We start from the raw sequence: 17,340 nt of genomic DNA, 5'->3' as shown, positions 1-17,340 counted from the left end.
GATAGATTGCGATCAACTGGGTTTTCTACTGACTCGATGCACATGAGTTTGGGTGAACTCCCGGAGTTGGTGATGGACAGGGAGGCCTGGCCAATGGCAACCCACTCCAGTACTCTTGCCTGGAGAATCCCGTGGACGGAGGAGCCTGGAAGGCTACAGTCCATGGGGTCGCTAAGAGTCGGACATGACCGAAGGACTTCACTTTCACTTTTCACTTTCATGCATTGGAGAAGGAAATGGCAATCCACTCCAGTATTCTTGCCTAGAGAATCCCAGGGACGGGGGATCCTATTGGGCCGTCTATGGGGTCACACAGAGTCGGACATGACTGAGGTGACTTAGTAGCAGCAGGGAATCCTGGCGTGCTGCGATTCATAGGGTTGCAGAGTCGGGCATGACTGAGCGACTGAACTGAACTGAGCCAGTTATAAATAAGTTAGTTTCAGTTTTCATCCATATAGAAGGTTTAAAGCAGATCAGTTTAATTTATATTAGTATTGGAAAAATGGAGAGTGAAAGCAAAATATTGAAAATGTCTTTAAATTTGGAACACCCCAAATCAACATCCAGTATTTGAGGAACATCTGAGTGTTAAAGCCTTAGTCCAAACCATGTAAATATTAAGTTGTAAAATTTCCCTAAACAGCCCTTGATGATTAAGGAATCTAACTCATTTCTGCATGTAGTATACAAAGCTGAAAACAGGTGACAGTATAGAATTGTAAAGTCACTGATGCTTTCTCCTGCTAGCATGGCTATTCCCGTCACAGAGATCTGGACTCAGGTACCATATTAGCTATGTGACCTTGGGAAATTCCCTGCTTCAATCTTATCCTCTGTAAAATAGTATAATAATAATACTTACCTTATTAGAGTTGTTGAGGGGATTAAATAGAGCAGTATCAATACAAGGAAAGCAGTTAGCATAGGGGCTAGCACGGAGTACACATTTTTAAAATATTTGTTTATTCATTTGTGTGTTTTTGGCTGTGCTTTTCTCTAGTTGTGGCAAGCGGGGGCTACTGTCTCGTTGGGGTACTCAGACTTCTCATCGCGGTGGCTTCTCTTGTGGAGCCCGGGCCCTCGGGCGTGCGGGCTTCGGCAGTTGCAGCCCGTGGGCTCAGTGGTTGCAGCTCCCGGGCTCTAGAGCCCAGGCTCAGTAGATGTGGTGCACGGACTTAGTTGCTCCGCAACATGGGGGATCTTCCTGGGTCAGGGATCAAACCCATGGGCAGACAGATCGTTTACCACTGAGCTACCAGAGAAGCCGCAGAGTACACATTTAAAGAATGTTATCAGAGCAGCATAATCCCCAATTGTGAGGAAGCTGGAGAAAGTTCTGATGAAAAAGGAAAGTATCGTATACCACTGGGAATCCAAATTTATACTTTACAATATGGATAATATTGAAGCACAACTCTTGGGTTATCATATACATTAAGGGAGTTAGAAAACACAGGCAGAGGAGAGACTAGAGTATATATTTTAGTAAAGTCCCATAAATGCCAAATTTGGGGCATTGATATTTGGGAATCTCTGATTCAGAGAGAGAGAGAGATGTTAAAATCACTTTTCCACTAGATGGCATCAACCAATATTTGAACTAACTTTTGTTCCTGCTTGTACTTATCTTTCTGTTATTACAAATTTGCCTTTATTTTGCCAGTTGTTTCCTAAATTTGAAGACATCTATTTAGGAATAAAGGGTCGGACACAACTGAGCGACTGAACAACAACAAAAATTGTAGGAACAAAAGTCACAAACATTTTATTAGTAAGTTACAATTGTAATGAGTTCATTAAAATCAAGGATCTGACAGATAAATATACAAAAAGTATGAAAAAAATCACAATTGAGAAAAACAGTTGATCAATAAACATATTTATTCATCCTCACTAGTAAGTTTCAAATATCAAAGAAGTTTCCATTTCTCACCTATAAAATTATAAATATTTTAGGAATGTAATTAATATTTACCATTCATTTATTAATTTATTGAGTGCTCACTATGTGACAGATACTGTCAGAGTTCTCCAGAGAAAAAGAAATTGATTCTGTGTGTGTATATGTGTGTGTATACAGGGAAGAGTTTATTATGAGGAGTTGGCTTACATGATTATGGAAACTGAGAAACACAGGAAAGCCAGTGTTGAAATCCAATCTGAATCCCTGAAGGCTTGAGGGCCAGAGGAATGGATGGTGTAAATCCTAGTCCAAGGGCAGGAGAAGACAGATGTTCGAGCTCAAGCAGCCAGGTAGGAGGCAAAAGGCAGGAAATCCTCCTTGCTCCTTCTTTTTGTTCTATTCAGACCTTCAGTGGATTGAATGATGCCCATCCACATTGCAGTGAGCTATCTATTTTCCTGAGTCTACTGATTCAAATGCTAATCTCATCTGTACCTCAATGACATACCCAGAAATAATGTCTAACCTGGGCAGCCCTTGACCCAGTCAAGTTGACACAAAAAGTTAATATCACACTGCCCTAGAGGCTGGAGCTATCCTCTGCATACACTGTAATACAGTTTTTGAAAATAAAAACTCATCACAATACCAAAATGATTATTAAGTATAAGTGAAAAAAGAAGGATACTAATTTTATTCATGAGTACAATTGTTTTTTATTTATTTTTTTTAACACCAGAAACATTATGTATTGGGGTTTAGCTGGTTAACAATGTTGTGATAGTTTCAGGTGAACAGTGAAGGGACTCAGCAATACATATGCGTGTATCCATTCTTCCACAAACCCTGCTCCCATCCAGGCTGGTACATAACATTGAGCAGAGTTCCATGTGTTATGCAGTAGGTTTTTGTTGGATATCCATTTTAAATATAGCAGTGTATACATGACCTTCCCAAAGTGCCCCCACTCTGGCAACCATGAATTTGTTTTCTGTGAGTCTCTTTCTGTTAGTGCAATTATTTTTTTTAACCAAGAGTTTAGGGATAGAAAAAAAGAATAAAAATCAATTATTGGTTGTCTTTAGGTTATTGGGATATTACTGAATTGTTCTTTCATTGTATTTCTCTTTTAAATTGTTTCTTTAATAAAGTAGTTTTAAACTATAAATATTACCAGTTAATATTTGAGGTTAATCATTGATAGTTGTGTATCTTATTTCAAAACTATTGATTCAGTCAATGAATATTTATTAAGCACTTCCTGTATTCTCAGTATTATAATAGGAGGTAAAAGGAAGAGGCATAAAAATGTGAAAGATATGATCCAAATTATGGACTTAAAAAGTTCATGATCTTAAGGGCAGTATATAGCATAGGATAAAGTTAACTGAAAAACCTGGTTTATACATGATGCATTTTTGTGTATTTATCCAGCATTTGTTGAATTTGTATTGTGCATCAGGTATACAAAGGAGGGAGTGATACCTGTGCCTGATGGAAGGGCTGAGGGAGTATCAGTAAAGTATGGGTTTTATAGACTATCAAATTACATACTTAGGTCTCAGGAGACACCCATTTTAGCCCCTTTTATAATCTCTCTTAATCCACGAAAACAAATTTTATTTTATTTATTTATTTTCAAATTTTTAATTTTGCAATGAGGATATAGACGGTTGCTGGCAGAGATGAGTATGATCAACTTCCATGTTTTCTCAGTGGTAAAGAATCCACCTGCCAAAGCAGCAGATGCGAGTTTGATTCCTGGGTTGGAAAGATCCCCTGGAGGAGGGCATGACAACCTATTCTAGTATTCTTGCCTGGGAAATTCCATGGACAGAGGACCCTGGTGGGCTATAGTTCTTGGGGTCTCAAGAGTTGGATACAACTTACAACTGAATAACAACAACAACAACAACAACAGCCATCAAGACAATACAGCAACTCAGATAAGAATGAATAATACGGATTCGAGTGGATATTGAAGAAAGTGAAGTCGCTCGGTCAGGTCCGACTCTTTGAGACCCCATGGACTGTAGCCTGCCAGGCTCCTCCATCCATGGAGTTTTCCAGGCAAGGATTTTGGAGTGGGTTGCCATTTCCTTCTCCAGGGGATTTTCCCCTGCCAGGGATTAAACCCTGATCTCCTGCACTGCAGGCAGACTCTTTACTGTCTGAGCCACCAGGAATATTGAAGGGCTACATGTTAAAATACATTTTTAACAGCTATATATAAGCACCAGATTTCAAAACTGATTACAAAAATGTCCAGATTTGATCTTCAGCTTAAAAGTTCAGCGTAAGTAGGGAATGCGAACATATGAAAAACAGAATAGTATTTCTTAAAGACTCATCAGCACTATTTTATTCTTTAAAATATTCTTTTTATACATGTTTTGAAATATTAAAAAAAAAGAGGTCATTAAAACAAGTGTATCAAAGAGAAAGTGACCAGATAAGCAATTCCTTGTAATAATTTGTCTACTTAGAATAAAGAAAGTCAAGGAAAGATGGCAGGAAGTTCTTTCCAACTTGGCTTTAAATAAGAATAGTGGTAGTGCCCATCTGTGCTAGGTACTTAAGCCCTCCCTACTTCCGTTTCATCCTCCTTCTAGTTGGAGAAGTTGGAAAGCTAAAGGTACATTTTCCAAAAAAAATAAAAGTACACTTTCCAGACTTGCAGCTAGGCTTGTGGATGTGCACACGTGTGAGATTTGAAACAGAGGCAGAAGCAAGCTGCCTGCAGAAGGGAGGGCTGACAAGTGGGTTGCATGGGCTTTGCATGGGCTGACTCCATGTTCCTCTCTGAACAGATCTCAAATATGAGACAGCTGTGGCAGCAATAGCAGTGGTGGCAGCAGAGTTTTCTGCCCTCCGGATCACAGCTAGGAGGGTGTGACCTTAATAACAAACCTCAGAGCAATCCCCCTATTTCTGCTCTTCAAATGAATTTATAAGCATGTGCTTCATTCCTTTATATCGGAAATACCTAGAATAATTTATTTTTCCCATCCTGAATCCTGAGTGATAAACTATGGCAGAGTGTTGATGTAAGAATATAACCTGGTAATATATGTAAATCACTTAGAATAGTACCTGACACTTTGTACTCAATATATGGTAGTTATTCAAATTTTTATCAGGGAATGAGTTAAAAATGCAAAGAACAATGTAGGTCAGAGGTTGAAAACTATGGCTTGAGGGCCAAATTGAGCCCACAACTATTTTCATAAATAAAGAAGTTTTATTAGAACACAGCTACTATCATTGTTTACATGTTGCCTGTGGCTGCTTTCATTCTTCAAAGTCACAGTTCCAACAGAAACAGAATCAGCCACAAAGCCTAAAGTATTGACTATCTGGCCCTTTAAGGAAAATATTTGCTTACCCCTGATGAGAGCTATGAGAAAGAATGAGGAGTATGAAGACTAGGAAGCATTCGTGAAAACTGTCATCCTCTTGACAAGAGTTGTCATAGTTAGGAAAAATCGTTTGGAAAGTTTTCTTTCTGCAAAGATTCAAAGTAGAGCATTAAGGGGTGGGGAGGATACAGTACATGCAAAATTCTGATTTTATAGATAAAAATTGGAGGGATCAAAGGAGCAAAACTGATGTTACCTGAGGCCTCAGCAAATAATTTGGTAGCATTCATAGTATGGACCCTAGCCATTTCCTAAGGTTTGCTCCTGGAACATGCCACCCAACCAAAAGTCTATGTTACTTCTTTCATACCCAACTGGTCCCTAGTTCTTACAGTTTGTTTCTTCATAAATTCTCTGGCATTCACGCACTTTGATCTTCATAGTCACTGTTTGAATCCATGCCTCAGATATTTTAAAAGTGTGGTTAACTGAATATAGTCCTAAATTTCTTGTTTTTTAATTTTTCTCCTTTAAAATTCAAGTTTAGAAACGTTCTCCATTTCTTTCTCATTGGCAAAAGAAAAATTATTTATGCTTGATTTATTACTTTTCAAAAGATTCATTAACACATCATTCTCACCCACAGTCCATAGTTTACCTTAGGACTCACTCTTGGTGGTGTACGGTCTGTGGCTCTGGGCAGATGTATGGTGGCATGTACGCTTCCCAGGCGGCTCAGTGGTAAAGAATCCGCCTGCCAATGCAGGAAATGTAGGAGACGTGGGTTTGATCCCTGGATTGGGAAGATCCCCTGGAGAAGGAAATGGCAGCCCGCTCCAGTATTCTTGCCTAAAAAATCCTGTAGACAGAGGAGCCTGGCGGAATACAGTCCATGGGGTCACGGAGAGTTGAATAACGCTGAGCAACCGAGCACACAGACACACATGGTGGCATGTTCACTCCACTGTGGTACCGTACAGAGTTTTCCCACTGCCCTAAAATTCCTCTTTGTTCCACCTACTTTTATGTTTGATTTTAACGTTCTATAGTGTTTTCAATTTTAACTACGTCTCTTAGCTTTTCTATCTTTTCTTTACTCCTTTTCTCCCTCTTTCTGTATACCTCCTCCCACTCCTTTCTTCCCCATTTTCTTCCTGCTGCTGGATAAATACGATCCATATCATCTGACAAAGCTTTTCAAACTTGAATGTGCATATGAGTCACCTGGGTATCTTGTTAAAATGCAAATCCTGATTCAGTGTGACTGGGCTAGTGAGATCATACTGAATAGGAGGTTTGAAATCCTCATGTCTTAAAAGCTTCCAGATGATGCTACTGACTTTCAGATCACACTTTCAGTAGCAAAAATTTAGAACGTTGATTCTTAAACTGGGATGATTTTGGCCTCCAGAGGACACTTGGCAGTGTTGTGGAGATATCTTTGTTACAGCTGAGGTGGTGCTACTGGGTAGAGGCCAGGAATGCTGCTAAACATCTTACATCTTATGCACAAGATAGTCCCTCACAATAAAGAATTATCTCAACCTAAAGGTCAATAGTGCTAAGGCCAAGAACCCTGCTCTAGAATGATCTTAAACACTGTAAATACCCGATGTGTATCTTCTATGACTCTAACAGGTTTTCTTGAGAGTTTTTTTTTTTTTTTTTTTGGAGGTGGTGGTGGGGTTAGTTGGTAGGAAAAAGCTTTCCAGGTTGCTCCCAGTGAGGCCTTATAGGTTCCCTCTTCTAAGGGCTTCCCTGGTGGCTCAGAGGTTAAAGTGTCTGCCTGCAATGCGGGAGACCTGGGTTTGATCCCTGGGTTGGGAAGATCCCCTGGAGAAGGAAATGGCAACCCATTCCAGTATTCTTGCCTGGAGAATCCCATGGATGGAGGAACCTGGAGGGCTACAGTACAAGGGGTCGCAAAGAGTCAGACATGATTGAGCGACGCGACTTTCACTTTCTTCTAAGTCAGCTCCTGAAAGTGTTTTTTACATAATATCAAGAAGAATTTTTTTCTTTCAAAAGTCTCCTAGCCCTCAGGTAATGTTGTTCAGTCCCTAAGTCGTGTCAGACTCTTTGCAACCCCATGAACACCGGGCATCCCTGTCCTTAACTATCTCTTGGAGTTGGCTCAAACTTATGTCCATTGAGTCAGTGATGCCATTCAGCCATCTCATCCGCTATAACCCCCTGCTCCTCCTGCCCACAGTCTTTCCTGGCATCAGAGTCTTTTCCAATGAGGCGACTCTTCACATCAGGTGGCCAAAGTATTGGGGCTTCAGCATCAGTCCTTCCAGTGAATATTCAGGGTTGATGTCCTTCAGGACTGAGTTGTTTGAGCTCCTTGCCATCCAAGAGACTCTCAAAAATCTTCTCCAGCACTGCAATTCAAAAGTATCAATTCTTTGGTGCTCAGCCTTCTTTATGGTCCAACTCTCAGTTCTGTACATGACTATTGGAAAAGCCATAGCTCTAACTATATGGACCTTTGTCAGCAAAGTGATGTCTCTGCTTTTTAATATGCTGTCTAGGTTTGTCATAGCTTTTCTTCCAAGGAGCAAATATCTTTCAATTTTGTGGCTACAGTCACTGTTCTCAGTGATTTTGGAGCCAAAGAAAATAAAATCTGTCACTGTTTCCACTTTTTACCCATCTATTTAACATAAAGTGATGGGATTGTATGCCATCAAATTAGTTTTTTGAATGTTGAGTTTTAAGCCAGCTTTTTCACTCTCCCCTTTCACCCTCATCAAGCGGTTCTTTAGTTCCTCTTTGCTTTTTGCTATTAGGGTGGTATCATCAGCATATGTTACCACCCTAATAACAAAAAGCAAAGATGCATTGGAGAAGGAAATGGCAACCCACTCTGGTGTTCTTGCCTGGAGAATCCCAGGGATGGGGGAGCCTTGTGGGCTGCCGTTTATGGGGTCACACAGAGTCAGACACGACTGAAGTGACTTAGCAGCAGCAGCAGCAGCATATCTGAGGTTATTGATATTTCTCCCGGCAATCTTAATTCCAGCTTGTGGTTCATCCAGCCTGGCATTTCGCATGATGTACTCTGCATAGAAGTTAAATAAATAGGATGACAATATATAGCGTTGACATATTCCTTTCCCAATTTTGAACCAGTTCGTTGTTCCATGTAAGGTTCTAACTGTTGCTTCTTGACCTGCATTTAGGTTTCTCAGGAGACAGGTAAGGTGGTCTGGTATTCCCATCTCTTTAAGAATTTGCCCGTTTGTTGTGATTCATGCAGTCAAAGGCTTTAGGGTAGTCAATGAAACAGAAATGGATGTTTTTCTGGAATTCCCTTGCTTTCTCTGTGATCCAAAGGATGTTGGCAGTGTGATCTCTGTTTCCTCTGCCTTTTCTAAATCCAGCTTGAACATCTAGAAGTTCTCAGTTTATATATTGCTGGAGCCTATCTTGAAGAATTTTGAGCATTACCTTGCTAGTATGTGCTGCTGCTGCTGCTGCTGCTGCTAAGTCACTTCAGTCGTGTCCGACTCTGTGCAAACCCAGAGACGGCAGCCCACCAGGCTCCCTCGTCCCTGGGATTCTCTAGGCAAGAACACTGGAGTGTGTTGCCATTTCCTTCTCCAATGCGTGAAAGTGAAAAGTGAAAGTGAAGTCTCTCAGTCGTGTCTGACTCCTAGCGACCCCATGGACTGCAGCCCACCAGGCTCCTCCATCCATGGGATTTTCCAGGCAAGAGTACTGGAGTGGGTTGCCATTGCCTTCTCCGTGCTAGCATGTGAAGTTAGCAGAATTGTATAGAAGCCTGAGTATTCTTTGGCATTGCCTTTCTTTGGAACTGGAATGAAAACTGTCCTTTTCCAGTCCTGTGGCCACTGCTGAGTTTTCCAAATTTGCTGGTGTATTGAGGGCAGCACTTTAACAGCATCATCTTTGCTCTTCCAATTTATTAAGTGAAAATTATGAATAGAGTTTTTCACGGTATTAACATGATTTAAAAAGCCCTGTAATCCTAGAAAAGGATGAAGAAAAATTAAGGCAGCAAGTTTATAAGCTTGAAATGTTTGACCTTATATGGCTTTTGTGTTATCCATATTTATTGGTCTTTTTGGGGTCTTAGAAAACAGCTGAAGTGATTCTTAAAATGATAATCAATAGATGTTTTATGCTGTGTGTGTTTCCTGAGAATTTTCAGATTGCATCAATCAAATAGTCAATGATGTAAATAGAAACGAACCTTAAAAGAAGCCTTTTCCTGTATTTAGATGAGCAAGATGGGAACTGGCTCTAAGAATCTTCACTCTGACTATAGGAAGCCACGTTTTCCATGGTTGAAGAGATTTGGGGATTATTTGACTCTCCAGCAACACAGCCCACAGAAGAGACTTATTGCCTGTGAAAAATACAATGATTTTACTAGAATCATGATTAAATGAAAGTAAAAATAAAAGTATTTTTATGTAAACTATGGTCACAATTCCAAGTTTTTGAAAGCCTGCTTTTCCTGGTTTTCTCACCTGTCAGGCATCTCTGGATGACTCATAGCCCATAAAAAAGTGTTTACACTTGTCTCTGAGGATATTTTCTTTTAATGTAACAGACTCATCGAAACATAATTTACTCACCAACTTATATTAATAGAATTCATAAACTGAAAAATGTTATATAAGGTGATTAAATCAGACAGAATGATCCTCTTAAAGTTAATATCTCACTCCCCCCACAACTCTCCCTCCTCTTTGCTAAACTTAGTAAATGATACCAACATCCCCTGCATCACCTGGGCCCCAGAACTGAAGTCATCCTGTACCTCTCCCTTCCTTACCCTCCACATGCAATCAGTCACCAGTTCCTATCATTTGCACCCCTTAATCTAGGTCCTCATGACTTCTGTCCTGTTTCGCAACAGGTCCTGCCTCCAGTCTTTTCTTTTCTCAATTCAGTGTTGCCAAACTATTCTTTTAATGTAAAAATTAATTACAAAACTTAAGTAAATGCTTAAAATGTAACTTCCAAACTCCTGAATGTATTTGCTTTAGGGGAAATTTTGGCTTTAATCCTCCTGGTGGTCTCTGAATTTATATATATATATATATATAATATATAACATATATATAACATGTTATGTGACATGTTATATATGACATTTTTTATGTATACAACATATATATATGTTATACAGTTAGTATATATATTTAATTAATAGATGAATTTTTAAGAGTAATTTTAAGTTCATAGCAAAATCGAGTGATGAGTACAGAGAATTCCTATATGTCCCCTCCCCAAAAAACATACACAGCCTCCTCCACTATCACCATCCCCTACCAGAGTAGCACATTTATTGGAATCAATGAACCTACATTGACACATTATTATCACCCCAAATCCATAGTTTTTAAAAGGATTCACTGTTGGTGTTGTACATTTCATGTTTGTGTGTTTAGTTGCTGAGTCGTGACCAACTCATTTGGACAAATGTGTAATGACAAGTATCTACCATTATATTAATAGTATCACACAAAGTATTTTCACTGCCCTAAAAATCACCTGTGCTTCACTTGCTAATCCTTTCCCAAAGCCCCTGGCAACCACTGATTTTTTTTTTTTAATGTCTCTATAGTTTTGCCTTTTCCTGATGAAAGTGAAAGTGGAGAGTGAAAAAGTTGACTTAAAGCTCAACATTCAGAAAACGAAGATCATGGCATCCGGTCCCATCACTTCATGGGAAATAGATGGGGAAACAGTGGAAACAGTGTCAGACTTTATTTTTGGGGGCTCCAAAATCACTGCAGATGGTGAGTGCAGCCATGAAATTAAAAGACGCTTACTCCTTGGAAGAAAAGTTATGACCAACCTAGATAGCATATTCAAAAGCAGAGACGTTACTTTGCCAACAAAGGTCCTTCTAGTCAAGGCTATGGTTTTTCCTCTGGTCATGTATGGATGTGAGAGTTGGATTGTGAAGAAGGCTGAGCCCCGAAGAATTGATGCTTTTGAACTGTGGTGTTGGAGAAGACTCTTGAGAGTCCCTTGGACTGCAAGGAGATCCAACCAGTCCATTCTGAAGGAGATCAGCCCTGGGTGTTCTTTGGAAGGAATGATGCTAAAGCTGAAACTCCAGTACTTTGGCCACCTCATGCGAAGAGCTGACTCATTGGAAAAGACTCTGATGCTGGGAGGGATTGAGGGCAGGAGGAGAAGGGGACGACAGAGGATGAGATGGCTGGATGGCATCACTGACTCGATGGACGTGAGTCTGGGTGAACTCCGGGAGTTGGTGATGGACAGGGAGGCCTGGCGTGCTGCAGTTCATGGGGTCGCAAAGAGTCGGACACGACTGAGCGACTGAACTGAACTGAACTGAATGTCATATAGCTGGAATCATACAGTATGTAGCCTTTTCAAATTGACTTCTTTCACTTAGTATACATTTAAGGTTTTATTTTTATGCACAGATAGCTCATTTCTTTTTACAATATTTTTCAATATTTTATTTTCTGGATGTACCATGGTTTGTTTATCCATTCACTTACTGAAGGTCATCTTGGTAGCTTCCAAGTTTTCGCAATTATGAATAGAGCTTCTGTAAACATTCTCGTGCAAGTTTTTTTGTGGACATAAGTTTTTAACTCATTTGGGTAAATACCGAGGAATGTGATTGCTGGATCATATGGTAAGAATATATTTAGTTTTGTAAGAGATTGCCAAACTGTTTTCTAAAGTGGCTGTGTCATTTTGCATTCCCACCAGCAGTGAATGAGAGTTCTCATTACTTTACATCCTCGTCAGTATCTGGTGTTGTCAATGTTTTTGATTTTTGCTATTCTAAGAGGTATGTAGTAGTATCTCATTACTTTAATTTGCAATTCCGTGATGATATATGAAGTTGAGCATCTTTTCATGTATTTTGTCATCTATATTTCACCTTTGGTGAGATATCTGTTGGGATCTTTTGCTCATTTTTAAATTAAGTTGTTGATTTTCTTGTTGAGCTCTAAGAATTCTTCTAAAATTTTAGATAATGGTCCACTATCGAATATGTCTTTTGTAAATATTTTCCCCCAGTCTGTGGCTCATCTGCTCATTCTTTTCATATGTATTTTTTGTATATGAGAGTAAATGAAAGTTCAGAATCCTGAGACAGGTATAAATTAGAAATATTTTTTTCCCTTAAGGGAAAAGATCTTTTATTTTTACTCAAAATATTCTTTGGTATCCAACATCTATTTTCTGCACTCATTCCCTAATTTTCTGATTGCAAGGCTTCTCTCCCTCATTGTTAAACCCTTTCAAAGATATGAACAGAGATTTTTGGCCATGTGTCACCCAATTTATGAGAAGTAAACAAAAAAGAGATGCACCCAAGGTCAAGCGCTATTGTCTTGGCTGAGCCACTATTTTTCTGCAAGATAACTGAAGTCATGACCTTCAATTACAGCTTAAAATTTCTCATTTGGCACATTGAGAGTGAATCCCCTCCAATCTCTTACAGTGATATTGCAAACTAGAAAGAATGCAAGTCTTCCTCATGTTAGAGTGTAAGATGTAGGTTCAAGATGGCAGAGGAGGAGGATGTGCACTCATCTCCTTCTGCAAGAGCACCAAAAGCATAACTAGCTGTTGAACAACCATCAATAGAAGGACACTGAAACCTACCCCACATCCAAAGACAAAGAAGTTGCAATGAGATGGTAGGAGGGGCACTACCATGATAAAATCAAATCTCATACTTGCCAAGTGGGTGACCCACAAATTGGAGAACAATAATAACAAAGACATTCTCCCAATATTGTGAAGGTTTGGAACCCCACATCAGGCTTCCCAGCCTGGGGATCCAACAAAGGGCCTGGGAATCCCCAGGAAATCTGACCTTGAAGACCAGCAGGATTTGATTATGAGACTGCCACAGGAATGGGGGAAACAGAGACTCCAGCCTTGGCGGGCACAAGCAAACCCTTGCGCACACCAAGACTCAGAGGAAAGGAGCAGCGACTCAATAGGAAACTGAACAAAAACTACCTGTTAGTGTTGGAGGGTCTCCTCGGGGGTGGGGGTTGGCAGAGACTCGCCACAGGGAGGGGGATGGGGGGGCGACTGGCAGCAGCTGTCTGCGAAGGGCCCCTTTGATGAAAATCCTCCTGAAGTTTGCCATTAACCTGACCTTAAAGGACTGGGTCACCTCAGGCCAAAAAGCTACCAGGGAGGGATTGAAACCCCACCAGATAATTGGGTTAAAGCTTTATTGAGCAAGGCCCTGCCCACCAGAGCAAGACCCAAGTTTTCCCACCACCAGTCCCTCCCATCCAGAAGCTTACACAAGCAGCTTAGGCTCCTCCACCAGAGGGCAGACAGAAGCAGCAAGAAGAACTACAATCCCACATCAACTAAACAAAACCACATTACAGAAAGTTAATCAGCATGAAAAAGCAGAAAGTTATATCCCAGATGAAGGGGCAAGATAAAACCCCCCAAAAAGAACTAAATGAAATGGAGATAGGCAACCTTCCAGAAAAAAAATTCAGAATAATGATAGTGAATTTGCTTCAGGATCTCAGAAAAAGAATGGAGGCAAAGATTGAGAAGATGCAAGAAATGTTTACCAAAAACCCACAAGAACTAAAGAACAAACCGAGATGAATAGTGCGCTAGAAGGAATTCACAGCAGAATAGCTGAGGCAGAAGAACGGATAAATGACCTGGAAGACAGAATGGCGGAAATCATTGCCACAAAACAGGATACAGAAAAAAGAATGAAAAGAAATAAAGACAGCCTAAGAGACCTCTGGGACAATATTGAATGTATGAACATTTGCATTTTAGGGGCCCCAGAAGGAAAATAGAGAAGGGACCTGAGAAAATATTTGAAGAGATAATAGCTGAAAACTTCCCTAACATGGGAAAGGAAATAGTCAACCAAGTCCAGGAAGCACAGAGAGTGCCAGGCAGGATAAACCCAGGGAGGAGCACATCAAGACACATAGTAATCAAACTGACAAAAATTAAAGACAGAGATAAAATATTTAAAGCAACAAGGGAAAAACAACAAATTACAAGGGAACTCCCATCAGGCTATCTGCTGATTTCTCAGTAGAAACTCTACAAGCCAGAAGGGAATGGCATGATATATTTAAAATGATGAAAGGAAAGAACCTACAAACAAGAATATTCTACCCAGCAAGACTCCCCTTCAGAGTTGATGGAGAAATCAAAAGCTTTCCAGGGGAGCAAAAGTTAAAGGAATTCAGCACCGCCAACCAGCTTTACAACACATGCTAAAGGAACTTCTCTAGGCAGAAAAGAAGAGAAGGAAAAGCCCCACCTACAGAAAGTAAAGGGAAAGGGAAGTCGCTCGGTCGCGTCCGACTCTTCAAGACCCCATGGACCGCAGCCTACCAGGCTCCTCTGTCCATGGGATTTTCCAGGCAAGAGTACTGGAGTGGGGTGCCATCGCCTTTTCCAAATAATTAAGAAAATGGTAATAGGATCATACATATCAATCATTACCTTAAATATAAATGGATTAAATGCACCAACTGAAAGACACAGACTGGCTGAGCAGATGAAAACATGTGTATGCATGCATTTCCACAGTACATCACTCTGCCTGACCCCCCAGAATGTATCTATTATTTTACATTGTTAGGGTAATCATGCTCCCAGTATGGCTTGCAGTTGTAATTATCTTTAATTTTTTATCTGGCTATTGATTGTGAAAACTGATAAACATCTTTTACTATGTGATTATGTAATTATCACTCACTTAATGTCACTTCCCTGGTGGCTCCGACAGTAAAGCATCCGTCTACAATGCGGGAGACCCAGGTTTGATCCCTGGGTCTGGAAGATCCCCTGCAGAAGGAAATGGCAACCCACTCCAGTATTCTTGCCTGGAAAATCCCATGGACAGAGGAGCCTAGTAGGCTATAGCCCATAGGGTCGCAAAGAGTTGGGCACAACTGAGCAACTTCACTTTCTCACTTTCACTCATTTAATACATTGTATAATGATTGGTCAACAGAAAAATTGTAGAAGTCTATATCACCAAAACTACCATTTAATAGAAAATCCTGTAATCACTTTTTAAAATCCAGATATATATCAGAATTAGCTTGAAATTTTTTGAAGAATACAAATATCCAAATATTGCTTTTTTTTTTTTGGCCGTAGGTTCAGATCTGTTTTTAATGAGCAGCCATGTTTAAAAATAACTGGACTGTATGAGGATCTTTTACTTCTATATAGTTTGTTTTCTATTTCATATTCAGTGCTCCTATTTCATTTAGTTTTATGTTTTCCAATTTCTTCATCTCTTTTTTTGATGTTCTTTCTCAAGCCTTTATCAAGTGTTGTAGAAAAGCTTTTGTATACATACATATAAATAATATGTGTAATATATATTTTTAAGACTATTTAAGAATTTTTGCCTAATGAAAAAATTTATGACATTTTGGTTCCACTTGTTTGACTTAACATGAATAGAATGCTAGGTTTCTAATTTAAAAAATAGACATGCAACAAGCAACAAAAGTTTACTGTATAGCACAGGGAACTATAGTCAATATCTTGTAATAAGCTATAATGAAAAATAATTTCAAAAATAACATGTATATGTATAACTGAATCACAAACACAAAAAGGAATACTACTTTTGAAATTTAGTAATGTTTATCTTTTTGCCAGTTTTTCTAAATGTCTTATAGACATCTAATAACATTTGAGATACAAAATTTAAAATATATTTGTGTAAGATATGAATATAAATTAATTATAGATCTATCATATTTAAATTAATAATGACATCATTCACAATGCCCCTATTATTTTTTCTGCATTTGATAAAATAGTCTCAGAAATGTTAATATGGCTTACTATGATTATATTGTTTTTCTTTTCCCTTATATTTCTTCTGATTTTTGCTTTGTGTATCTTTGTTTCCTTGTTGTTAAGGTGTCTAATAGTTTATAACATCTATCTTTTTTGTGAATTGTACCTTTTATCATTAAAAATATTCATCTTTGTTTTGTTTTGAAGAAATAAATAAATTTAAAATAGGAGTGTAAGATATAAAGATAGCAGAACATTCCATTCTTTGTTCCATTCCCTTGTTATATTAATAATTAACAAAATCATCTTATGGGAATGGAATGACCTACTTCAATGTACCTTGCTTTTATGTGATAGTTTAACAAGTTAGATATTCACAGATGCAGACAAATGCCAAGAACTCACAACCACACTTCTATAGGATTATGCAAAGTTTTTCTGGCGCAATGGCTTATGAGGCTTTCAAGGTACTGGCCTCTGCCTTTCTTTAGCATCTTTTCTCAGTGTGGCCACTCCCCATCTTGGATTCAGCCTTTCTGGATTATTTGCTGCCTCACTAATACTCTATACTGTTCTACAGCTTCATGTCTAGTACCAGCACGCTGACTTATGTTGCTAAAAATTATGTCAAGATTAGAAAAGAGTTTTATGTGTTTAGAATTTCTCTAAACTGAAAAAGAAAAGTTAATTATGCTGTGTTTTTTTTGTTGGTGGTGGTACTAGAAGGAGTATTGTATGAGATCTTTCTTCTTATTTTAGACTTTTATGAAAATTATAAAAACAGAGCAAAGAATACTCTCATTTAGATTTCCTAAATTAATAGTTTTCAATAGCTAGATTTAAAAAAAACTAAAAGTAACTTGCAGACCTAAGGCTTAAACACTTCAAAACAAAACAAAAGACATTAACTTATGTCACCACAGTTTGATAATCAAAATCAGAAAATTGGTATTGATATACTATTGTATAACATGTGGATTTCATACCATTTTTGCCAGTTGTCCCACTGTAGCGAAAACATTCCTAGAAAAAAAATTCTAGTCCAGGATCCAGTGTTGACCATAGGGTGAAACACTGCATTTAGCTGTCACGTTTCATTTGTCTGTCTCTCTTTTTTTCATTTTTCTCATTTTTTCATTTGTCTCTTTTAATTTGAAAGAGTTGTTTCATCTTTTTTGTCTTTCATAATCTTTACATTAATAAGAAGCTTTCAGGCCAGTTAACTTACAGCAGGTTCATTCCTTGATTCGACTTCTCTGATATTTCCTC

The sequence above is a fragment of the Ovis canadensis genome, chromosome 6, assembly GCF_042477335.2.
Source record: "Ovis canadensis isolate MfBH-ARS-UI-01 breed Bighorn chromosome 6, ARS-UI_OviCan_v2, whole genome shotgun sequence".
Taxonomy (NCBI): domain Eukaryota; kingdom Metazoa; phylum Chordata; class Mammalia; order Artiodactyla; family Bovidae; genus Ovis; species Ovis canadensis.
Note: the sequence above shows the minus strand (reverse complement) of the source record.